At 43.7% G+C, this 25,953-nt stretch overlaps 1 protein-coding gene across 3 annotated transcripts in view; it reads left to right on the top strand.

The window, feature by feature from the left end:
- Positions 1 to 257: 257 nt before the first annotated feature.
- The window catches only part of GFOD2 (Gfo/Idh/MocA-like oxidoreductase domain containing 2), a 43,806-nt gene continuing 18,110 nt past the window's right edge, over positions 258 to 25,953 (top strand). For 2 of the 3 annotated variants that reach the window (XM_060289834.1, XM_030863626.3), the window contains exon 1: positions 258 to 429. The gene's annotated coding sequence lies outside the window, so the exon portion shown is untranslated. Of the gene's footprint in view, positions 430 to 23,995; positions 24,083 to 25,953 lie in introns of all 3 variants that reach the window. The other variant, XM_060289835.1, reaches the window with a different exon arrangement.

Below are 25,953 nucleotides of genomic sequence, written 5' to 3'. Positions count from 1 at the left end.
AACCAATGCCCACCACACTACTCAGACCCTCCTCGCTCTTGCTGCCGGGCGACAGACCGGAAAGAAGCCTAGGCTGGGAAACCTCTCCGTCTGCCGCCTCCACCGCCGGAAACGAATGACCAGGGCTTCCAGCCAGACTGCTTAACCTCCGCCCCCAACCAGCGAGCATGCGCAGCTCTCGGCCACGGCCCCTCCCTGCGGTGGTCCACCCCCGTCAGGGAGCATGCGCGGACCTCCCGCCGTCCCGCCCCTCCCTTTCCAGACCCCGGTTCCTTAGAAACCAGGCGGCGCGTTCCCGGTGGCTGCGCGCTAGATTCTGGGGCCCGTGCGTCCCCGCCAGCCTTCCTCAAGGAGGGCTGGTGGCCGCCGAGACCCGTCCAGACCCTTGGTCTCCGGTGCGGCGCAGGGCGGGGCATGCCAGTTTGCCAGGTGAGAGGCGGCCGGCGACGGCGGGTGAGGATGAAGAAGGGCATGGCGCGGCGGCGAGCGGGCGCCTGCCGGGCCTCCTCCGCGGCTCGGCGCCCGAGGTCGGAGGCGGGGATACGCAGAGCTGGGGCTGGAGGGGGCCGTTCTAACAGCCAGCGCGGGCTCGGAGTTCGGGGGTCGCTCCAGAGTTCGTCCTCCCGCCTCAGAAATAGGACCTGCAAGTTTGGTCGTAGGATTTTAGAATTTTGGCTCCTGGAAGGACCTCGGCCATAACCCATCCCTTTACCGGACGCGAAAACCTAGGCTCCCCCGCCCTGTGCCGAGCAGAACCCCCTACCTGTGTGAGGACCGACGCTTTGTGGATAAGAATGTGAGGTATGGGAACCTCAGACAAAGGGCTCGTGGGGTAGCTGGTCCATCGTCTTTCAGAATGAGATGGTACTTTTGGGGGATAAATCTTTAAGAAAAGAGCGTTCAGGTGGCAGGTGGGAGAAGGGACACTCCAGAAGGTGCGGTGGCTCTGCCAGTCCCGGAGTGTCCACTGGCCAGATCTCCCTGGGCCTGGTCTACCTTTGAAGCTCAAGAAGGAAGCAGATGGACTTGCGAAGACAAAAGGTGAGGTGAAGTATTCTCAAGGCATTATCAGATGAATGATGAGGGAGGAAGAGGGGGCCGGGAGATCACGACTTGTGAATGGTGGTGTGAAGAGTTTACAGCAGCATGTAAAGAACAAGACAGGAGTAGAAAAGTTTAAAGCTGCCTTGGATAGATACCAAGGAAGGTTATAAACCTTATTTTTGTTCATTGTTCCCACAGTGTCATGCTGAGGGCAAGACACACGAGGAAGGAAGTAGGTGGCTTTTAGTATCCAGAAACTGGTCGCACAGGGCAGAGGACCTTTGTAAGCTATGGGGCACAGAGGTCTCAGAAGGAAGAGCCCCGAGTCTGTGATCTTCAGGTGAACGGAACAACTGTTTAAATTAGAAAAGACACTTAATGCATTATTGTGATGTGGAGAGATATGGAGAAGATGGTAGTCAGGAAATCTAGATACATTCTTATTTATTTATTTTTGGCTGCCGTTGGGTCTTCGTTGCTGGGCATGGGCTTTCTCTAGTTGCAGAGAGCAGGGGCTCCTCTTCGTTGTGGTAGGCGGGCTTCTCATTGCGGTGGCTTCTCTTGTTGTGGAGCACGGGCTCTAGGCGCGCGGGCTTCAATAGTTGTGGCACGTGGGCTCAGTAGTTGTGGCTCATGGGCTCTAGAGCGCAGGCTCAGTAGTTGTGGCGCACGGGCTCAGTTGCTCCGCGGCATGTGGGATCTTCCGGGACCAGGGATCAAACCCTTGTCCCCTGCATTGGCAGGCGGATTCTCAACCACTGCGCCACCAGGGAAGCCCCTAGATACATTCTTGATAAAGAAACTCATTTCCTTCTGAAAAGCTACACCAGGGAACAAGAGTTTTAAGGCCATCCATTTTACAGAAAATGTGAAAAAGTTATTGCTTTTGGACTAGGAGTTTAGAGAATTTATCTGTACCAAGAGCTGAAAATTTTCAGCAGACAGTACTATTGGTAGACACCCACCCCACCCCCACCATTTTACAGCTAAAGATTCTATTGTGAGAGACTTTCTCTTACCACCTGGTTGTTCTATACCTTTCCTATGGAATGATTGGTCTGGATCTGATCTGTTATTTTTATTTGTTGGGAAAATGCAAATATGTGATTTCTGTAGTAATACTAGAACCCGTTCGTAGTAGGATTAGCAATGAAAAAATAAGTACTCCCCCAAAAGACATAAATGTTTGTAATATGGGGAAAAGGAGTTTGTGATTTTTAAAAGATGGTCCCTGATTCTAATCATCGAAGTCAGTTTGTTGCTAGCTTGATAAAACTAATTATCACTGTGTATTTAACTTTGCTGCAGGGTGGTTGTTTTTTTTACCCCTCAGAGTGATAAGAGAAGATGCATTGAAAGTATGATGATGTTAATAGGTAAAATTAGTTTAAGGAAGAAAGCTTTGTTCTTCCTGTGTCCATAACTATGGCAATTGCGGCTTTGCATTTTATTGACTTTTCTTCCATCTCTGGAAATATTTGTATAAATACCTCAAGAAATAATGGGGTATTATCAGAAGGATACGTAATCTGTGGGGGAACGTTGGCACTGTTAACCAAATCCTGTCAGAAAAGCTTTATGAAAATTATTGTATTCTGTGTAGAAACCCTCATTACTTTAGCATTGGCCCAGATAGAAGACAGACAAGTAGGCCAAAATCAAAGTAGATGGAAGGGAGCAATTACCATCTGTGGCACTGGATAGGGGGTGGGAGGGTACTTTGAATGTCAGTGCAAATACTTCCTTGAATGAGCATTTGGAGAAAATAGTGCTTAAATGTGGTGAGTGTGCCCCATGGATTTGTGTGCATTATTTTTGCCCCTCTAATCAGAAAGACACTTGTTTTCAGAGGAGAAAGATGCGCACACTCTCAAAGTGTTTCTTCATTGCTATGGCAATGAGACCTTTGACAAATAATTACCTAACATCCATTCCATTTTCTGGGACAGCTGAGCGCAGTTATCAAACCTGGCCTGTAGTAAAGTAATCAACAGTATTTAACAGGCCAACTTACCAGATAAACCAGTAATGCTAGCAGGATTTACTTTCACTGAACTGCTTTTCTAGTTATACAATAAGAGGAGAAATAAAATGGGCACACAGCGTGATCTCATGTAGGAAGTTGTAATACAGAGTTGGTGTTCGGAAAACACAGGAATCAGCGACCACTCACTCAGAAGCAGAAGAGCTCTTCTGATGCCTAACAAGTCACTTGTGTGTTTTTATAATAGGAGGTCCAAGTCTAGGATAAGTCCACTATTAGAATTGGACAGTGTCTAGAAAAAAATTGGTTGTTTTGCTATATTTGAGAATTCGTTTACAGTATAGTAATAGGACATTATTTTTCTTACATACAAATAAAAGCAGCTTTGTATTAGTAAACTTCAGGACAGCCTAAAAGTCCAAATTACTTGAAAATTTAGATGTCAGGTGTTTTTAAGAGTGGGGAATGAAAGATAGCTGAAATAAGTTTGGGCTCATGAAAGTCAGAATGATAAAAGATGCTGAGAAAAACATGAACACAGTAAGACTACCCAGCACACTAACATTCACTTATGAATTAGCCATTAGGTCAGGAATGAGCTCATTAAAGTACCATGTCTTTAAACCCAGACAAAGGAAATGAGAAATGGAGTAAATATTTCTTTTTCGTGATGATGGGAATGAACACTTAGAAAATAGGATTAAACATTAAGAAGGAAGAGGTGAATGTTCCTGCATTACTTAAATACACTCAAACCCTACCCTTAACACGTGTTCTTTAGTTCCTGCTCTTAGAAGGGGAATTGCAAGTAGTGCCTTTGTCCTAAGTACTGTCGGTTTTCAAGGTTGCCAGTGACAAAATGCCACACTCTTTGGGACCCAGGATTGCCAGGAATTGCTGTGGGGATATCTCAGTCTCCCCACCACCTCTCTGAGCCATTCCCAGAAGCTGCTTCTGTAATGGTTCCTATCTGTCTTCTACTATGAAAGATTAGGAACGAAGGCTTTAAGGAATGGGAACTAAGTACTGAGCACAGTCTTCCTTTCTGGCCTGGGATAACTCTGCTCCTCTCAAACTGTCAGCTCTCAATTTCTCATGAGAATAGATAATCCCAAAATACAACCGGAAACGCTTCTACTTGGCTTTGAGATTTACCATATCACTTTACAACCTCAAAATCTTTATTATTTACTTTCACGATTATATTTTGCTTAGAATGATAACGTTAGGCAAATCATGTAATTTCTGGGCCATAATTTCTTAACCTGTATAATGGTTATAACAGAAAATTGGAAAATGACATAGGTGCCTAACACTAGAGAAAGGAAAAGCTGGTTCATGTAGTCAGTAAAATACCACATAACCCTTAAAAACTGTCTGTGACGACATGAAAAATGCATGTCAAAATAGTAAGTGAAAAAAAATCAGAATACAAAGTTGTGAATACAGTTGGATTACAAGTACATCAAACAGATGTAAAAACAGCAAAAAGGAACATAAAAAGAACACGTAGTAATTTTCTGTAATGAGTAAATATTAAAACAAACAAACCAACAAACCCCTCCTGAAAGTTTCTTGCTTGTGTAAAGAATGATACTGAACTTGTTTTCTCTCTGCGAGCCTTCACCCCTTCTTGCTCTCTGACTGTATTAAAAGTGGTGGAGGGAGAACGGTGGCAGGGACGGGGCAGCACTGATGTTTCCTAATTAACTCAGGTGTCATGAACCAAACAGTAGTGCCGTTACCTAGGATAATGAATTTACATGTACGTATTTGAGAGGTGACTGTACAGATCTTATGCTGCTTTCTAAGACTGCTATTTCTTTTGGTGCTCGTTGATGAATAGTTTTGACTCTTAGGGTCTCTTTTGGTGCTTGTTGATGGATGGTTTTGTATTATAGCATCTCAAAGCACATTTTAGGATGTTCCACGTGGTTAATGGTTTCTGTAGCTTGGTGATGGTTCCTGCTAGGAAATGGTTATCATCTCAGAGGGCCCTCTCTGGGGGTGGCTCTGGGAGCCTGTGAGATGTGTATTTGTCATCCAGGCATCCTCTCATTGTCAGGGAAATGGGGGATGGTAGAGAGATCAGCTGTACTTCCTGTTACTTTTCAGCCTTTTGCACTCATATTCCTGTGCCAGGTGCTAAGGGGACATAGCTTGCTTTTTGAAGCAATGGGGGAAATGATTGAACATAGTATTTCTTATCTGATCTTATTTTCGAAGCTAAATCATTGTGCTTAAACGGCTGTTTTGGTTCCCCAGACCGAAGGCTTGCTCCTGATCGTAGTAGTTATTCTTTTAAAATTTTTGTCTTTGTTTCTCCTTCCTTCACTGCTTAATATTCCTGATATGCTAAGATTGTTGTCCAAAGAACATTTAAATGCCTTCAAGTAATTTCCAAATTATTATAGGAGTGTTACCAAATACCTTGAAGTGTTAAGTTTCAGGGAGCTGTTATCTCCTTAATACAGTCTTGGTCCTGAAAGAGCTTAGAGTCTCAATAGCAAGGTAAGACATTGAGCATCATTTAAACAATACTCAGAAAATTCTAAAATACTAAAATGAATGGCTATTTTCAGGTGGGCATATCCCATATACACCCTGTATTTTATAACCGGCCTCCTTCATTACACATTAACCAAAAGGAAAACAGGAAAAAGGGGGTGTTATGGCAAAGACTGTCCTGAGATTAGATTATTTTACATCTCAGGTTTAACACAGCTGAGCATGATCATGGCCTAGTTGGTAAGCAGTTTTCCGCATACAAGTCGAGATGTTTGTGAAGGGCACCAGGCATGTCCAGTCACTGGAGAACTACTCAACCTTCCTGGTGACCAGAGGCCATATAACAGAGTTAGAGAACACCGGTCAGGGTTGTTGTGTTCTGGGGTGCCCTAAGAACATCCTACATCCAAAATCTGAAGGAAGGCAGACAGGTAATTCTCTAAAGGGTCTCTTGCTGCCATAGAAATAGCCATTTTCACAGTGACAGGATGCTTGTATCCATATAGAGTGTGGAAAACACAAAGGAAACCTTAGTAAATTAGGTTTGCACATTGAAAAATGTTTTATTATTATAATTAAAAACTCATCCTTTTCTTGGGATTACAGGTAAAACCAAAGTATGTAATATACCTCACTCTAGGGTTGGCTACCTCACATGCATCACAGCCAAGTGTGCTTTACCTCAGCAAAGGCAGAGTCTTTGTCACATGCCTGCCACTCATTGTGTTCCTCTGTCAAATTATTCCTTGGTATTCAACAGTGGTTGTAGCAAGAAATGGAAACTAAGCTCCAGGAACCTGACCTGTCTGGATCACTGCTCTGTGCCCCACCTTCTGGCATAATGCCTGACTCATTGTTGCCCTTACAAATATTAGGGAACGAATGAGGAAAGAACTCTGGTGACTGGATATTGTACCATTAAGTGGAGTGAGGGAGCACAGGAGAAGGAGAGGAAAGATGATTTTGGGTTGGGAGAAGCTGGTAGGTCTCTCGGGTGGAATTTCCAGTAGACACTTAGAAGTATAGAGCCAGTTAAGGACGTTTGCGTGGAGGTCAGAGTGAAGTTGAAGGATTAGATAAAATTGCTCTGTGAGAGAGTAGGGCTGAGGATGGAATTTTCAGGTTGATGTCAGTCTAGAACTCATTGTTAAGGCAATCTTTGAAAAAATAATCTTGCTACTGCCAGACTTTCAAAAGCAATAAGGAATTAATACAGCTGGTAGATAAGTACTTTTTCTTACTGTAATCATCAGCTGAAACTAACTTTCAGATCTAATAATTATCCAGATACCTCTGTGGGTGTTAAATTTACTTCTCCTTTATGACCCAATTTAGCTGACCCTTTTGTACATTGTGTAGTTACACCTCATTAGGCAGGTCATTAGGCCTTTCATTAGTGTCCCTCCTAGGACACTGTGTGGAGGGTAGTGCAGAGATGAGGAACTGGCATCTTTGGCTAGGGCTGGGTATGCTCTCCTGCTCTCTGGTGGCTGCCTAACAGTTTACCTCCGTGTCAGCTTGTAGAAATGGGGGAATAGCATTTCTTTCCTTGGTCCTGTTTGTGTTTTTGCTGTCAGTGAGAAGGCAGCGATCTCTGTGTCATTGAGTCAGTGTAAGACACTTAAAATAAACAAATCATAGAAAAACTAAACCTTGCCACAGAGCCTTTGGATCGTTGAAACCCAGGGACCAAAGTATTTGTCATAACTCATGCGTAAAACTCAATGCCTGTTTGTTTTGTTTGGCTTTTATTTTTCAATGGAAACATACATGTAGGTAAAGAAACACTTTCACATTTATCTGAAAGCAATCCTTCAGAAAGCAGTGTTACCCTTTCAGATTATAAGTACAAGCTGGTTCATGGGGAGCTCTAACTGAACTGCAGGTAGTCCCTCTGCTGTGAACATGCAGTTCAGAACTCAAGCTGCATACTTCCCCTGGTTCCTGCTCAGGCTCGGGTGATGAGGTGTGGTTGTCTTCCCTCTTGGGTCCAGCACTGCTATCCACCCAGTGGCAGCCTGTCTACCACAGTGTCTCGATTCCAGGTGTTGGGAGACCCAAAGGAGGGCTGGGGGACAGTTGGACATACCTTTCTAATTAGTTCTTGGTACATGACTGATGGTGAAGGCCACATGGAAGGCTACTTATTTCCCTACCAGTTTCCTGGGTTTTGCAAAAGGAGGATTGAGCTTAAAATTGACCTTTACGTTTTAATTTTATCTCCTTTACCATGCTCAAGAATTATGCTCTTATGTTATAGATCCCTTTGCAACTGGATGTTACGTCATGGCACCCCCCTCCTATGGTAATGTTCCACGTATCAGTTCTGGAGCATCATTCAGAGAAGCTTATATTCAGGGAATTCGCTGGTGGTCCAGTGGTTAGGACTCGGCGCTTTCACTGCCGGGGCTTGGGTTCAATCCCTGGGCAGGGAACTAAGATCCTGCAAGCCCTGTGGTGTGGCCAAAAAAAAAAAACAACAAAGAAGCTTATATTCTTAAAGATTTTAGAACATATTTTATTTACAGTAGGAAGGAGGGACTTCCCTGGTGGCACAGTGGATAAGAATTTGCCTGCCAATGCAGGGGACACGGGTTCGATTCCTGGTCTGGGAAGATCCCACATTCCGTGGAGCAACTAAGCCTGCGTGCCACAACTACTGAGCCCGTGTGCTGCAACTACTGAGGCCAGTGCTTCTAGAGCCCGTGCTCCTCAACAAGAGAAGCCACTGCAAGGAGAAGCCTGAGCACCGCAACAAAGAGTAGCCCCAGCTCGCCACAACTAGAGAAAGCCGGCACGTAGCAACAAAGACCCAACACAGCCAAAAATAAATAGAATTAAATCTTAAAAAAAAAAATAAAATAGGAAGGAAAAGAAGAACTTGAGCAGGAAAAACTGTTGCCTTCTAGTCAGTGCAGCTACCACAAAGGCTTTGACCTGACTTCTTGATTCATCTGTTCTCGTACTTATTCATTCATATGCTCATTCCTCAATCATTACGCAGCAGCACCTACTCAACTTCAGACACTGCTCTGTCCTGGTGACAGCAAAGTGTGAGATGGGCAACGTCTTGACATCATGACAGATCCCAGTGAAGTGTGACGGGCACTGTGAAAGCCAAAGCTCAGGCACAGCTTTTCTGAAGAAGTGGTATTTAACTGGAGCCCTAACAGATCTGAGAAGGAGTTATCCTGAGGAAATAAGAAAAAGAAAAGATTCTTTCAGGCAGAGCAAACAGTTTGGACCAGAATCTCAGAGCAGGACTGAAAGAGTTAGATTTGGTAGTTGCTAGCATGCTGAGTGCAGTGTAAAGGAGAAAGTGGTAAGGTGGAGAGATGGGAAAAGGCCCAACCCACACTGGGGAGAGCCTGTGAAGGAATTTGGGCTTTATCTTAGGGTCACTTAGAGGCTGGGGAAGAAAATGGTCAGGTCCATTTCCATCGAGACTCACTCGATGTCTGTTCAGGGAACCAGAGCAGTGGATGAATTCAAGGGGCATTAAGATGTCCAATTGATGGGTTGTAGGGATGGACTGGCTGTGGGGGCAGGAAGGCTTCACTGCAGCCAGAGTGGTTCCTTAGGAACCGGTTAGGTTTGAATCACTATCACTTGTTGGAGTCCACTATCACTTACTTTCTCTTCAGGATTGTCTGTTGGCATTTGACTGAACATAGCCCCTAAGTGCTGGATCACTGTGGTCCTGCAAGCCTCGATTGATTATTTATTTACTTACTTATTTATTTATGTATTTATTTATGGCTGCATTGGGTCTTTGTTGCTGCACACGGGCTTTCTCTAGTTGCGGCAAATGGGGGCTACTCTTCGTTGCGGTGCGCGGGCTTCTCATTGCGGTGGCTTCTCTTGTTTCAGAGCATGGGCTCTAGGCGTGCGGGCTTCGGTAGTTGTGGCTCACGGACTTAGTTGCTCCACGGCATGTGGGATCTTCCCGGACCGGGGCACGAACCCGTGTCCCCTGCATCGGCAGGCGGACTCTCAACCACTGCGCCACCAGGGAAGCCCGACAGGTGGATTCTTAACCACTGCGCGCCACCGGGGAAGTCCCAAGGCTTGATTTACAGTGTGCTTCTCTGTTAGAGAGAGGAAACTTGACTACAAGGGGTCTGAGCTAACTGATAAGCTTGAGTCATGTCATGTAGAGGAGTGGTGGTAGTTGGAGAGACAGTTCTGGGTGAGGGCCCCTCTTGACAGGTCAAGTTGTAGCTTAAGACTGAGAGCATCAGCTCATTTTCCTAATCCCAATTGGCAGACAGAGCTATTCTGTTATATGATGCTTTCTTTCCTAAACCATTAAACCAGATTCTGCCCCAGACTATTTAATTAACAATGTAAGTACTCTCTTTATTACATTTGTGAACATATCCCAAGATCATACAGAATTATCTACAGTTTTGATGAGTTCAGTATATACGTTTTTGTTTATTGATTAACTACGCAGAAGCAAGGTCTGATATCTTTCATTTTTTTCAACAAATATTTACTGAGCACCCACTACATATCAGGCCTTGTTCTAGGAACTTGGGGGTACAGCAGTGAACAAAACTGACAAAAAATTCCCTTTCCTCAAGGAGCATGCTTTCTAGCAGGGGTGGTAGGATGAGACCAACAATGGGAAGATAAACCTGTTTCTGATAAGACAGCATTTGAGTAGAGACCTGAAGGAAGTGAGGGAATGAGTAAGCCAAATTGATATCATCTGTACAGTAGAGGGAACAGCCAGCGCAAAGGCCCTGAGACAGAGACATACCTGGTATGTTTGAGATACATACAGCAGTGAACCACTGTGGCTGGAGCAGAGTGAGCAAGGGGAAGAGAAATTGGGTATAAGGTCAGAAAGAGGATAGGGTGCAGACAGATCACATAGGGCCTTTTGTAGGTCAGGGGAAGAACCTTGGCTTTTATTATAAGAGAGATGGGAAGCTTGTGGCGCCTTCGGGCAGGGGAGTGGCTTGATCTGACTTACATTTTAATTGCGTCACTCACAGTGCTTTGTTGACAATAGATTGGGGAGCATGGGAAGGGGCAGGGTAGAATCTGGGAGACCAGGTGGGCTGTCATAGTAACACTGGAGAGAGGTGATAGTGACTTGAACTAAGGTGGTGGCAATAGAGTAGTAGGAAGTGCTTGGATACAGGATGCATTTTGAAGGTAGAGAGCCAGCAAAACTTGTTTTTATGGATCAGGTGAGAAGTGTGAGAGAAGAAGGATCAAAGACTACTCCAAGGTTTTGATTTGAACAGTTGGAAAATTTGTGTTATCAGTTCCTGAGATGAAGCCATTGTGGGAAGAGAGAGTTTGGTGGGGAGAAACATCAGGAGTTTAGTTCTGGACACGAAGTCGAAATGTACATCAGATGGGCGGTTGTTTATACTAGCCTGGAGCTCAAGGAAGAGGACCTGGCTGATAACTTTCGGAGTTGTCAGAGAATAGATAGTATTTAAAGCCATGAGACTGAATAGGATCATCAGTCATGAGCCAGGAGCAATGGTTACCACAGTCGTTATCAGGAGAAACTAGCAGAGAAATGGCCAGAGAGGTAGGACGAAACACAGCTAATGTCACAATCTGTTTTAAAAATAAATTGGGGGACTTCCCTAGTGTCTTAGTGGTTCAGAATCCGCCTACCAATGCAGGAGACATGGGTTCGAGCCCTGGTCTGGGAAGATCCCACATGCCGCGGAGCAGCTAAGCCCGTGTGCCACAACTACTGAGCCTGCGCTCTAGAGCCCACGAACCACAACTACTGAGCCTGCGTGCCGCAACTACTGAAGCCCGCGCGCCTAGAGCCCGTGCTCCGCAACAAGAGAAGCCACCACAATGAGAAGCCCATGCGCTGCAACCAAGAGTAACCCCTGCTCACTACAACTAGAGAAAGCCCGTGCGTAGCAACAAAGACCCAACGCAGCCAAAAATAAAAATAAATAAATTAAAAAAAAATAGTTTGGGGAATTCCCTGGCTGTCCAGTGGTTAGGACTCTGTGCTTTCAACACGGAGGGCACGGGTTCAATCCCTGGTTGGAGAACTAAGATCCTGCAAGCGACATGGCACGATAAATAAATAAATAAATACATAAATAGGAAGGGAGGGAGGGAGGAAGGAAGGAAGGGAAGGGAAGGGAAGGGAAGGGAAGGGAAGGGAAGGGAAGGAAAGGAAAGGAAGGAAGAAAGATAGGAAGATTGATTGAGGGCCCAACTCAATAACTAGGGTCCTGGCCTCATCACTGGCCACAATGCTTTATTTTAGCGTATTTTATATTAAGATACAATTACTGAAAAAATTCATGCTCAGAAAAATCTAATTCCCAAACAAGCCCCTTGGTACTGGCCCCTTGGAATGTGTCTGAGGGGCCAGAGGCCTGCGGCAAAGTCTGAGGAGGGATGCCCTAAGGGTGCACAGCTCTCAAAGCCTGCTGCTGCTGGGGAGTTCCAGCTGTGGGCTGGTTATGGGGTGTGGGGGGGGGTGGGAGCTGAGCTAGCCACCCTTGTGGTGTGCTAACCTTATTGCCCAACCTGTACAGCTACAACCACAAACTGTTACACATTATTTCTCACTTATAGCCATCATTAACTTCACCTGCCTACGGCGATACCGGAAAAGAACTCCTTTCTGAACCCTCACTTCCTTAGTATGAGTTGTTCGTGAGTGGTGAGGACTTGCCTAACACCCACAGCTCAGCAGCTCATCCAGTGTGATGTTGGCTAGGGAAAAGTGCCCTCTTCAGATCCTCAGCAAGTGCCGAGACTTAGTAGATCATTGGCCTTAGCTTGGCTTCAGCCATTTTCTCCATACAGTCATCCCTCAGTACCTCTGTGTGTGTGTGTGTGTGTGTGCGCGCGCGTGTGTGTGCGTGTGTGCGCGCGCGCACGGGTGGGGGTGTGGTTCCAGGACCCCTATGGATACCTAATACGCGCATGCTCAAGCCCCTTATATAAAATGGCATATAACATACATCCTCTCATATGCTTTATATCATCTCTAGATTACTTAAAATACCTAATACAATGTAAATGCTATGTAAATAGTTGTTAATACAATGTAAAACTATGTAAATAGTCACTGGTGTGCAGCAAATTCTAGTTTTATGTTTTGGAACATTTTGGTATTTTCTTTTTTTTTTTTAATAGATCAATGGTTGGTTGAATCTGAGGATGCTTAGATACAGAGGGCCAACTGTATTGGTACCAAAAGTATTCTTACACGGTTTTTGTTTTGTTTTAAAGGAAAGAGACTTTTAATTCACACATGTCCATTTAATTTGATTATAGATGAAATCCGCAGGGTGCAAGTAGGTTGTTCTATACCCTTAGACACCACTTATGGTGGTTAAAAATTGAGGTATAATTTACATACAATTAAATGAACAGATGCCAAGTATTCAGTTTGATGAGTTGTGACAAATATATCCCCATGTAACCACAATGCAACACAAGATATAGAGTATTTCCACCATCATTTGTTTCCTGGTGCCCCTTTCTGGTCGGTTCCACACCTCTCTCCTCCACACCCCAACCTGCCAACCACCACGCTACCACTTCTGACTACTGTCATTAATAAGTAAGGTTTGCCTGTTCCTGTACCTCAAATAAATGGAATCCTACAGTATGGGGGGTTTTTTGGTGTATGTGCCTAACATCTTTCACTCAACATAATATTTTTAAGATTCACACATGTTGTTGCATATATTAGTAGTTCATTCATTTTTACTGCTTTTCTGTATTCCATTGTATGCCTATACCATAATTTGTTTATCTAATCTCATTCATAAACATTTGGGTTTATTACCAATGTGGGGCTAAGATGAATTAGGACTGCTGAGAACGTTTTTTGTGGACGTATGTTTTCATTTTCTTGGGTAAATATCTACGAGTGGAGTTGCTGTGTCATTGAGTTGATATATGTTTAACTTTAGAAGAAAACGTCAGTTTTCCAAAGAGACTGTACTATTTTACACTGCCACCAACAATGTATGAGAGTTGTATTTGCTCCATATCCTCTCCAAACTTTGGAATTGTCAGTTTTTTTTTTCTTTGCCATTCTAGCAAGTATTTTGAGTATCTCAGCAGTGGTTTTAGTTTGCATATGCCTGATAACTAATGATACCGAGTACCTTTTCATGTGCTTATTGACTTTTCCTGTATCTTTTGTGTGAAGCAATCAAAGTCCTTTGACATTTAAAAAAAATCAAGTTGTTCATTTTTTCATCATTGATTTGTAGGATTTCTTCTGCATACAAGTCCTTTGTTACGTATGTGTTTGGCAAATATTTTTTGCTAATCTGTGGCTTACCTCTTTATTTTTTTAGTGGAGTCTTTTAATGAGCAGAAATTCTTTAAATTTTTGAAATCCAGTTTATCAATGGGTTAATCCTTTTTGTGTCCTGTCCAAGAAATCTTTACCTATTCCATGGCCTTGAAAATGTTCTCTGATACGTTTTTCTAGAAGCTTTATGGTTCTGGCTTTTACATTTAGGTCTTTGATTCATTTTGAATTGATTTTGTGTACACAGTGAGAAATGAAGGGTCAGGTTTTTTGTTTGCCATATGGAAATCTAATTGTTCCAACACCATTTTTAAAAAATTAATTTATTTATTTATTTTTGGCTGTGTTGAGTCTTCATTGCTGCGCGTGGGCTTTATTTAGTTGCGGTGAGCGGGGGCTACTCTTTGTTGGTGGTGTGCAGGCTTCTCATTGCAGTGGTGTCTCTTGTTGCGGAGCACGGACTCTAGGCGCATAGGCTTCAGTAGTTGTGGCTCGCAGGCTCCAGAGCGCAGGCTCAGTAGTTGTGGCTCACAGGCTTAGTTGCTTCGCGGCATGTGGGATCTTTCCTGACCAGGGCTCGAACCCATGTCCCCTGCATTGGCAGACGGATTATTAACCACTGCGCCACCAGGGAAGCCCACAACACCTTTTTTTTTTTTTTTTTGTGGTACGCGGGCCTCTCACTGTTGTGGCCTCTCCGGTTGCGGAGCACAGGCTCTGGACGCGCAGGCTCAGCGGCCATGGCTCACGGGCCCAGCCGCTCCGCGGCATGTGGGATCTTCCCGGACCGGGGCACGAACCCGTGTCCCCTGCATCGGCAGGCGGACTCTCAACCACTGCGCCACCAGGGAAGCCCAACAACACCATTTTTTAAAAAGAGTTTTCTTTCCCCATTGAATTGATTTAATACTTTGGCTGAAAATCAATTGACTGCATTTGTGTGGCTTGTAGGGTAAATATACTATTACAAGGCAATAAGTTGGTCTGTAGAAATCCCTAATGACTTTTGAAGCCTGGCAGTGAAAAATAGAAAGCATAATTTGTAACTTAAAAATATATGTTACAAGGCAAAGTATTATAGATTTTTTAATAGCTTGGATGGAACTACCCCGGCTCCATCCATCTGTAAGCTTCTGAATAGCTTGATGATTCTAATAGCATCAGGAAGACAAAATTCCAGAACAAGTAATGACATTGAAAAAAAACCCTGAGGGCTTCCCTGGTGGCGCAGTAGTTAAGAATCTGCCTGCCAATGCAGGGTTCAAGCCCTTGGTCCAGGAAGATCCCATGTGCCGCGGAGCAACTAAGCCCATCTACCACAACTACTGAGCCTGCGTGCCACAGCTGCTGAAACCCATGCGCCTAGAGCCCATGCTCCGCAACAAGAGAAGCCACCGCAATTAGAGGCCTGCACACTGCAATGAAGAGTAGCCCCTGCTCGCTGCAACTAAAAAGAAAGGTCATGCACAGCAACGAAGACCCAGCGCGGCCATAAATAAATAAATAAATAAATTTATTTATTTAAAAATAAAAACCTGTCATTTGTACACCCATGTTCATAGCAGCATTGTTCACAGTAGCTAAAATGTGGAAGCTACCCAAGTGTCTACTGACAGATGAATGAATAAAGAAAATGTGGTATGTGCATGCAGTGGAATATTATCCAGCCTTAAAAGGAAGGAAATTCTGACACATGCTACAACATGGGTGAGCCTTGAGGACGTTGTGCTAAGTGAAATAAGCCAGTCACAAAAGCACAAGTGTAATGTGGTTACACTTATATGAGGTACCTAGGGTAGTCAGACCCATATAGACAGAAAGTAGAACGGTAGTTACCAGGGGCTGGGGGGAGGGGGAATGGGGAGTTATCGTTTAATGGATATAGAGTTTTAGTTCTGCAGGGTGAAAAGAGTTCTATGGATGGGTGGTGGTGAGTGTGCACAATAATGTGAATGTACTGAATGCCACTGAACTGTACATTCTTAAATGGTTAAGATGGTAAATTTGATGTTATGTGTATTTTACCACAATTAAAATTTTTGAAAACCTAACTATACAAGTACAGAATATTAGGACATGTGCAAAATCCTACCATGTGTCAGGATAACATGGCTGTCTAAATTCTAAAATGAATGGAAGCAACAGGAGTGTAATATACAGGGAAGAAGGCCAGAATATGCTCAGGATATGGTGTTCAGTTCTGGGGCTGCATTTCAGGGGCATATTGACAATCTAGACAATGGACAAACAGAGCAGCCTTAGCCAGCAGGATAGAGAATGTGAGGAAGGTCTGAGGGAATTAAGGGAGTTCGGTCTGTAAAGGAGTGTATCAGTTAGCTTTTGTGGTATAACAAACAACCTCAAAATTCAGTACCTTAAGACAAACATTGATTATTTCTCATGGTTCTTAGGGTGACCTGGGTGGTGGTTCTTGTCCAGGTAAGCTCAGCTAGAACTGGATAGCCTGAAATGATCTCAGTCAACTGGCAGTTGACTCACTGTCAGCTGGAGCAGAGGGAATGACTTGGTCACATGTTTCTTATGATCCATTAGGATGGCCTGGGCTCGTTCACATGGTGATGCCTCCAGAGATCCCAGGAGTTGCAACAGAGCAAGCCTTAATGCAAAAGTACTTTTCAAACCTCTTGTGTCATGTTGTTAATGTCCCATTGGCCAGAGCAAGTGACATGGCTAAGTACAGAGTCACTGTGCGAAGTGATTGACTACCCAAGGCATGAAACCAAGGAAGGGAATTATTGTGGCCATCTGCAAACAACCTAAGAAACATAGAGGAAACATGAGAGTTTCATTAGGAACATCACAGGTTGTTCCACAGTGTAGAAGTAAGACCAATGGGATGGAAGTTAAATGAGGGTAGACTTCATGTCAATCTGAAGTGGAACTTTCTGGCTAAAGTGGCCCCAGAAGAACAGAAGCGGACCACCAGTAAAAGGAGGGCCTTCCCATTGGATGTGTTGGAGAAGCTCTATGACCAGCCTTTCTGACCAACTCGGACCTGTTACATCATCTCCAGGAAGCCTTTTCTGCTTGCACACCACCTGGGGCCCATGTAGTTAATGGTGCTCTTCTCTGTGCCACACACAGGTTCCTGTTGCTCTATCATACCATATAACAAATGTGTTTACCTGCCTGTCTTGTTGATGAAATGGAGTTCCTTAAGGGCATGGATGACATCTGATTCACCATCTCAGTGCCAGTATCTGCAGGAAATTGTGTTCCATCCTCAGATTGCCTCCTGGTGGTCAGATGTATGTGGCAACTCGAGCCATAGAATCTGCATTTCAGGCAGAATGAAGGGGGAGGTGGGGGGGGGAATATGCCCGACAACTGAGATTGCTGTCTTTTTAATTTATTTATTTTGGCTGTGCCAGGTCTTAGTTGCGGCACGCGGGATCTTTTTTGCGGCATGCAGGCTCTTTTTTTATTTATTTATTTTTATAAATTTATTTATTTTATTTTATTTTTGACTGCGTTGGGTCTTTGTGGCTGCGTGCGGGCTTCCTCTAGTTGTGGCGAGCGGGGGCTACTCTTTGTTGCGGTGCATGGGCTTCTTACCGTGGTGGCTTCTCTTGTTGCGGAGCACGGGCTCTAGGCATGTGGGCTTCAGTAGTTGTGGTACACGAGCTCAGTAGTTGTGGCTCATGGGCTCTAGAGCGCAGGCTCAGTAGTTGTGACGCACGGACTTAGTTGCTCTGCGGCATGTGGGATCTTCCTGGACCAGGGCTCAAACCCGTGTCCCCTGCATTGGCAGGCAGGTTCTTAACCACTGCGCCACCAGGGAAGTCCCCCAGGCTCTTTTTTTAGTTGCGGCGTGTGGGTTCTTAGTTGCAACGTGCGGGATCTAGTTCCCTGACCAGGGATCAAACCTGGACCCCCTGCATTGGAGTGTGGAGTTTTAACCACTGGACCACCAGGGAAGTCCCGCCCTATCTTAAAAGAACGTTTCCAGAAACTCTACCAAACTGTACCTTGTATTATTTGTCTTCCTAGACACACCTCTTTGCAAGGGAGGCTGGAAAATATAGGTTTTAGCTCAGCACGCTGAAACCCCCAACATTATAAACAAATTGTTGGTAGAAAAGGATTCATAGGCACCTTCTGCCCAGGGTCTGACCCCTACTTAAGCTGCCTAATGAATGAGTGACCTCTCTGAAGTTATGCACTAACGCCAGAGTTCCCAGAATCTGTGACTCTTCACCCACACAGTGAGGTAGGGTGTTCTTTTTATCATAATCCTGGCTACCTTCATGACTATACGCTGTCACTTGGAGCTCCTGGCCTTATAACCCCTGGGATAGGGCAGGGATCAGCACCCCTTTTCTGTAAAGGGCCAGATGGTAAATATTTTAGGCTTTGTGGGCCATATGGTCTATGTTGCAGCTACTTTGCTGTCGTAGCACGTAGATAAAGGAATGGGTGAAACTGTGTTCCAGTAAAACTTTTTACAAAAACGGACTTCCCTGGTGGTCCAGCAGTAAAGAATCTGCCTTACAACGCAGGGGATGCAGGTTCAATCCCTGGTCAGAGAAGTAAGATCGCACATGCTGCGGGGCAACTAAGCCCGCGCAGCACAACTACTGAGCTTGCGTGCCTCAACTAGAGCCCATGTGCTGCAAACTACAGAGCCCACGCGCTCTGGAACCCGAGTGCCACAACTACAGAGCCCACACACCCTGGAGCCTGCACGCCACAACTAGAGAGCCCACACACTGCAACTAAGACCCGATGCAGCCATAAATAAATAAATAATAAATTTTTAAAAAAACAAAAAACAGGTGTCATATTGGATTTGGCCCACCTCTGTGATGGGGAGTGGGTCTCGTCCTGTGGTTTTGCAGAAGCTGTGGCTCCATGGGCTAGACATACAGAAGGTTAGATGATATTTAGCCAGTCTGGGAAGAACAGAATCCACAAATCCCAGGTTTGGCACGTGTCTCAACCGTCAGGCCTCATGGCTTCCCTGTTTCTCTTAATGATACTACAACTTCCCAGGCTTAGAACTTCAATATCAATTTTTAGGGGGTCACATTTTTTAAAAAATATAATTTACATACCAGTAAAATTGACCATTTTTAGTGTACAGTTCTATGAGTTTTGACAAATGCATATAGTCATATAACCACCACCATAGTCAAGATATAGAACAGTTCCTTCACCATTCCCCACCCCCAAAATTCCCTTGTGGCATTTTGTAGTCTCCTCAGGCCCCTGACCCCAATTCTTGGGAACCACTGATCTATTATTCTGCCCCTATAATTTGCCTTTTTTATTATATGATGTAAATGGAATCACGCAGTATGGAGCCTTTGGAGTCTAGCATCTTTCATCTAGCATATAATACATTTGAAATTCACCCATGTCATGGCGTGTATTAGTTCATCCATGTCGTGGCGTGTATTGGTAGTTCTTTTTTATTGCCGAGTAGTATTCCATTACAGTAATATACTACCATTTGTTGATCCACTCACCAGTTGAAGGACATTTGTGTTGGTTCCAAGTTTTGGCAGTTACAAATAAAGCCAACATCAGACATTATAAAGTAAGCCTTCACATATGGGTTTTTGTGTGAACATAAGTTTTCATTTCTCTTGGTTAATAGCTGGAAGTGGGATTGCTAGGTTGTATGCTGTGTATATTTAACTTAAAAGACGACACACTGTTTTCCAAAGTGGCTGTACCATTTTTCATTTTCACTAACCATGAACAGCTGCTTTATATCCTCGCCAGTTTTTGATATCAGATTTTCTGAATTTCACACATTCCAATAGGTGTGTAGTTGTAATAAATAAGTTTTAATTTGCATTTCTAATTAATGCAATTGAATAATCTCATGACTTGATATGTTGAATTATAGTAATTGATTTTAGAATATTGAAACAGCCTTACATTTTCTTGGTCATCATGCATTGTCCTTTTAACACATTGCTGGATTCAGTTTGCTAATACTTTGTTGAGGATTTTGTGCCTATGTTCATGCGGGATGTTGGTCTATAGTTTGGCGCCATTTTTGGCTTTTCCCTCTCCGCTCATAATCCCAGGTCCTATTGATAGCTGTCTGCTCCACTTCATTCCCTCCATCAGACCCTCCTTATCTCTTATGTTATATCTTAACTGGTTCTCTGTGTCTAGTGTCTCCTGAACTCTATTCCACCTACATCAAATTAAAAAAAAAGAAAATTCAGTACTTTGCTTTGTTTACTGTGTTAGTTAGGGTCCAGGCAGGACACAGCCCGCACATTCAGAGGGCTATTGAAAAGCCTTTAATGGAGAGATTATTTACGATGGTGAGTGCGGTAAGGGAAACCTACAAGGGATGGTGGCCCACCGAGGGACTGGCTACAGCTGATACTGTTACCACCTCAGGCACAGTGGGGGAAGGGAGGGGTACAGGACCCCAGCAAAATCTGTGGCTATGGGAGAGGGGTCCACCGTAGACACTGACCTGGGTCAAGGATCACAGCTCCTGCCAGAGCCACATACTGGTAGGGAGAGAGGCAGAGAATGAATAGTGTAACCTTTCTTCCTGTGCTCTGATCTCCTCCTGAGATTGGCTGGACCCAGATGGAAGCCAGAGGGCCTAAAGCCCACGTGATATAGTTCTTAGAGACTGACCTTCTGATTCGTGGGGGACAGAGCAGAGTAGAGAGGGGATCAGGTGGCGAAGGTGGGACAGAGCAAAAGTACCGAGCACACCCACCAATCAAAGTCCAAACTCCTTAGATTAGCACTTGTGCCACCAGCTCTGGCTCCTACTCCCTTTCTGACTTGTTGCTCCCAAAGTTAAGACTGTGTCTTTTCATCTTTTTATCCGCTACAGTCTCCCTGTTGGGGCCCTCAATGAAGGTGTGATGTATGAACAGAGCATATTGGTTTGAATGGTGGAGCTGAGGCAAGCAGTCGCCAAGCCAGGGAGCAGAATGAACTTTCCTGGCTCATACTCATCGCTAAGGATGAGAGAAGAGTTGTTCCACACGTACAAGCCTCTGTTTTTACAGAGGCTCAGAGAAGCTCAGTAACCTGCTCCAGGTTTCACAACTAGTTGTGGCAGGTGTGTTACACAAAACCAGCTGTGGAACGCTGGAAGAGTTACCTAGCCACTCTAAGCTTCTGCTTTCCTCATCTATAAGACAGGGTTGCGTGGACTTGAAGGGATATACTGTACATTACACTAAACACTGCCTGGCCTATTGCACTCACTGCATATTAGCTTAGAATATTATCTTCATAGTCCTACACAGCTTTCGAAGAGGAGATAGCTAAGGCAGTCATACATAGCTTTAAAAAAAAAAAAGATCCATGTAGTGACTTACTATGGGCCAGGCCCTGTTTTAAATGCTCATGAATATTAACTCATTTAATCCTTAACTCCTCTATGAAGTACATACAGTTAACCCCATTTTACAGATGAGGAAACAGAGGCACAGAATGATTAAGAAACTTACCTGACGTTACCTAGTTGGTCAGTGGTGGAGCCAGGATCTGAGCCCAGGCAAGGTTGGCTGCAGATTCCATGCTTCTAACCTCTGTGCTGCCTTCCTCATAACCTATAGCCTTGTCAAACTATATATAGTCAGTCCTGTCAAGGCACTTTTCCCCCTCCATTCCTGACCAGCATATGATGATTGGAATGCATGTGAGCTAGGCAGGACTGGGTTTGTGGAGATCTTTGGAGGCACATGAAAGGTATGTACAAGGATGTTGGGGGCAAGCAATAGGACATGTTGGGGTGAGAAAGGGTAATCACTGAAATAAATGAGGAAAACCAGTTCTGTCTACTGGAGCAGGAAATACCTAGTCAAGCTTGCCTAGCTTCATGCCATCTGGCTTCCTCAGAGGCCAGCTCTTGCCCCTTTATTTATGGATGTTAATGAAGCTGCCCTTTGAGCCACTGTCAGTGAAACAGAGGTTATTAAAATCTCTTCTAATCCGTTCTGTTGTTTTAAGCCACCAGTGCAAATATACACCCAAATATAATTAGAGCATGAAGGAATGAGGTGTGAGAGAGGAAGAAGTGTGCCCTGGGCAGGAATTTAGAGAAGACACGGACATCCTTGCTTATGGTGGCTATGTCTCACTCACCTGACCCTTAGAGCTGTTGTAATGAATGACCCACAAAGTTTAAGCAGGATCTTACTGTGTAGTGCTACAAATTTTACACTCTCAAGCTCCCAGACTATCCATGACTTGTAAGTAACCCCCCAAAAATCTGTAAATGCAGGAAGTGACCAAAAAAGCTAAAGGGAGTTCAGGACATGAAAATTATAGAAGATAGTATGTGACTGACCTGTTCTCTAACTAGAAAGGAATCCTGTAAGGGCAAGAGAATTATCAGCAAAGAGGAAAGAGAGGTGGCTGAGAGGCCACGGACATTATTCACCATCAGAAAGAAAGATGGGACTTCCCTGGCAGTCCAGTGGTTAAGACTCTGTGCTTCCAATGCAGGGAGCACGGGTTCGATCCCCGTTTGGGGAACTAAGATCCCACGTAAGCTAGAACCCAATGGTAGAAATGGTAGAGTGCAGGGAACAAGCCAAGCTCCACAGCCCAGAGAGTAGAGACAGGAGGAGGCAGGAAGCTGACAGGGGTCTGGAGTTAGAGGCAGCTCAAGTCATGCTTATGTCCGTGGTTCACAAAGGCACAGGTGTCCTTCAGGTAGGATCAAGCAGTACCGTAGGATGCTGTACTGTGGGCTCTACAGGCAAACCAACCCGTAACAGAGATGCATACTTCGCACAGTACAGTTGTATCTACGGTAGAAGCAAAAGAGAAGCTGGATCTGAAAATGAAATTAAGAAAACAATTCCATTTACTATAGCATCAAATAAAATAAAATACTTAGAAATAAATTTAACATAAAAGTACTAACTTATACTCTAAAAACTACAAAACATTGTTGAAAGAAATTAGACATCCCATGTTCATGAATCAGAAAACTTAATATTGTTAAGGTGACAACAGTCCCCAAACTGATCTACAGATTCAAAGCAATCTCTACCAAAATCCCAGATTGACAAACTGATCCTAAAATTTATAGGAAAATACAAGGGTCCCATAATAGCCAAAATATTTAAAAAGAACAAAGTTAGAAGACTCACACTTACTGATTTCAGAACTTACTATAAGTTCAGGACAGATGTATAGACCAATGGAATAAAATTGAGAGTCCATAAATAAACCCATACATTTATGATCAACTGATTTTCGGTAAAGGTGCCAAGGTCATTCTGGGGGAAAGACTAGTCTCTTCAACAAATGGGGCTGGAACAACTAAATAACCAAATATAGAAGAATAAAGTTAATTAGTATACCGGGGACTTCCAAGTCTGCAGCACAAGCCCAGCTTTCTCTCCAGAGCTTCACACCCATCTATTCTAAGCTCCACAAAACCCACATGACCAAACCTGAACAGAAGCAATAAAGTAAGATGGTGAGAACATCTTACTTTACTGTACCTCCGAATTCCTTCCTTTCCCCCATCCCCTAATTTACCTTCTGTCTCCAAGGATTTGCCTGTTCTGAACATTTTATATAAATGGAATCATATGTGGCCTTCTGTGACTAGCTTCTTTCACTTAGCATGATGTTTTCAAGGTTCATCTGTGTTGTAGCTTGTATCAGTACTTCATTACTTGTTGTGGCTGAATAGTACTACTTTGTATGGCTATACCAGATTTTGTTTACCGATTGAGCCGTTGATGGACATTTGAGTTGTTTCTACTTTTTGGCTATTATGATTAATTCTCCTGTGAACATTCGTGTACAAATTTATATGTTAATATGATCTAAAAGGGGCTCAATAAACAACTATTCCCCACTGTTTAATTCTCCTAGAAAGAAAAAATACACTCATCATCTGTTACTCTGAAGCCATTGTTTTCATCTTGAGTAACTGTCTCCCCAACTTTTAACTGGTTTATAGCTAGTAATTTTACAGGGCGTTCTTCTTACTAGGTTATCTAGGTAAGTGTTTTGAAACTCATCTCTTTTGGAGATAACCCTTGAAAGTGACCCTACCCAAAGCTAGACCTGTCTTGAGACTTCTGGATCTTGCAGGGCCTTGTAAGTCATACTAAAGCATCTGGACTTCATACTGAGTCCAATGGGAAGTCACTGACGTGTTTAAAAAGGAAGGGAGTGATGTGATTCCGTTTGCATTTTAGAAAGATCTCTGCAGTATGAGGAATGGATGAAGGAAGGAAAGAATGGAAGCAAGAGAGATCAAGTAGAAGGTTGTTGCAGTCATCCAGGTGAGTGGTGCTGGGGGTTAGACTAGGGCAATGGCAGAGGGGATATCAAAGAAGGGGTAGATTTAAGACATAATAAAGAGGGAGGATCAACAAGACTTGATGATGAGTTACCTGTACAGGTAAGGGAATAAAGAGATTGTGATGCTGGCCAGCTTTCTGAGTTGAGGAACTGAGTTGATGATGGTGACATACCAAGAGACAGAGAATACAGGAAGAAAATGTTTGAGGAAAGGTTTATGATAATTATTAAATGCTGACTGTATACTAGATACTTCACTGGGCACTTACAACCGGACCTCATTTAATCTTCAAAAAACCCCAGGAGCTAAACAGCATTAGACCTGCTTTTCCCATGAAAAACATTGCATTCAGCTAGGAAGTGGTGAGGCCAGAATTTGAACCCAGATGTCCTGGATGCCTTCACTTTGTGTGTTCTCATCATCTTACTTTACTGCTTCTGTTCAGGTTTGGTCGTGTGGGTTTTGTGGAGCTTAGAATATATGGGTGTGAGGCTCTGGAGAGAAAGCTGGGCTTGTGCTGCAGACTTGGAAGTCACTGGTATACTAATTAAAGCCTGGGACATGAGTAGGAAAAAATATGTGGAGCAAGAAGAGAAGAGGACACCTCTGACAGAACCTCAAGAAGCTCAACATTGAAGGAGCTGAGGATAAGAGCAGGGGAGCCTGAAAGTAGTGCTCAGAAATGACCAGAAAGGTGGGGGGATGGCATGGATGGGGAAGGAAGAGATGTCTATGTCGCTAGTGCTCACAGTTGGGGAAGGAGGTAGTTAATTATTATGGATTTACAAAAGGAATGCCATGTCTCCATTAAACTGACAAATAGGTTGACTGATCTGTGAGGAGATGCAAGTAAAGCAATGTTACGTGGATAAAAGTAGAACAGCATTTGGATATCCAACATTTGGATACAACTTTTTAAAAATTGTGATTTGCAGAAAGTAGTCAGATTTTTTTAAAAGATAGACTTTTTTTAAAAGTTAGACTAAGGGACTGTAAGGTGTTTATAAAATTATTATTTAAAATGGTACAGGACCTTGGGAGTTCCCTGGCGGTCTAGTGGTTAGGACTTGGCACTTCAACTGCCATGGGCCCGGGTTCAATCCCTGGTCGCAGAACTAAGATCCCACAAGCTGCGTGGCTTGGCCTAAATAAATAAGTTAATTAATTAAAAATAAAGTAACTAAATAAAATGGTACAGGACCTGTGGAAAACAGTATGGCAGTTCCTCATAAAATTAAAAACAGATTTACCATATGATCCAGCAATTCCACCTCTGGGTATATACCCAAAAGAATTGGAAGCAGAGTCTGGAAGAAGTATTTGTACACCCATGTTCATAACAGCATTATTCATAGTAGCTAAGATGTGGAAGCTATCCAGGTGTTCATGTACAGATGAATGCGTAAGCAAAATGTGGTATATACATACAATGGAATATTATTCAACCTCAAAAAGGGAGGAAATTCTGACATAAGCTACACCATGGATGAACCTTGAGGACATGCTAAGTGAAATAAGCCAGTCACAAAAGGACAAATGCTATAGGATTCCACTTATATAAGGTACCTACAGTAGTCAGATTCATAGAGACATGGTGGTTGCCAGGGGCTGGGGGGAGGGGTTGAAATGAGAAGTTATTGTTTAACGGGGACAGAGTTTCAGTTTTGCAATGTGAAAAGAGTTTTGGAAGTAGATGATGGTGATGGTTACACAACGGTATGAATGTACGTAATACCACTGAGCTGTACACTTAAAAATGGTTAAGGTAGTAAATTTTATGTGTATTTTACCACAGTAAAATAAGAACCAAAAAAAAAAGTGATGGTGACATAGCCTCATCCCTACAGTCTG

This window comes from Globicephala melas, chromosome 19, assembly GCF_963455315.2.
Source record: "Globicephala melas chromosome 19, mGloMel1.2, whole genome shotgun sequence".
Taxonomy (NCBI): domain Eukaryota; kingdom Metazoa; phylum Chordata; class Mammalia; order Artiodactyla; family Delphinidae; genus Globicephala; species Globicephala melas.
Note: the sequence above shows the minus strand (reverse complement) of the source record. Positions and strands in the feature narration are given on the sequence as shown.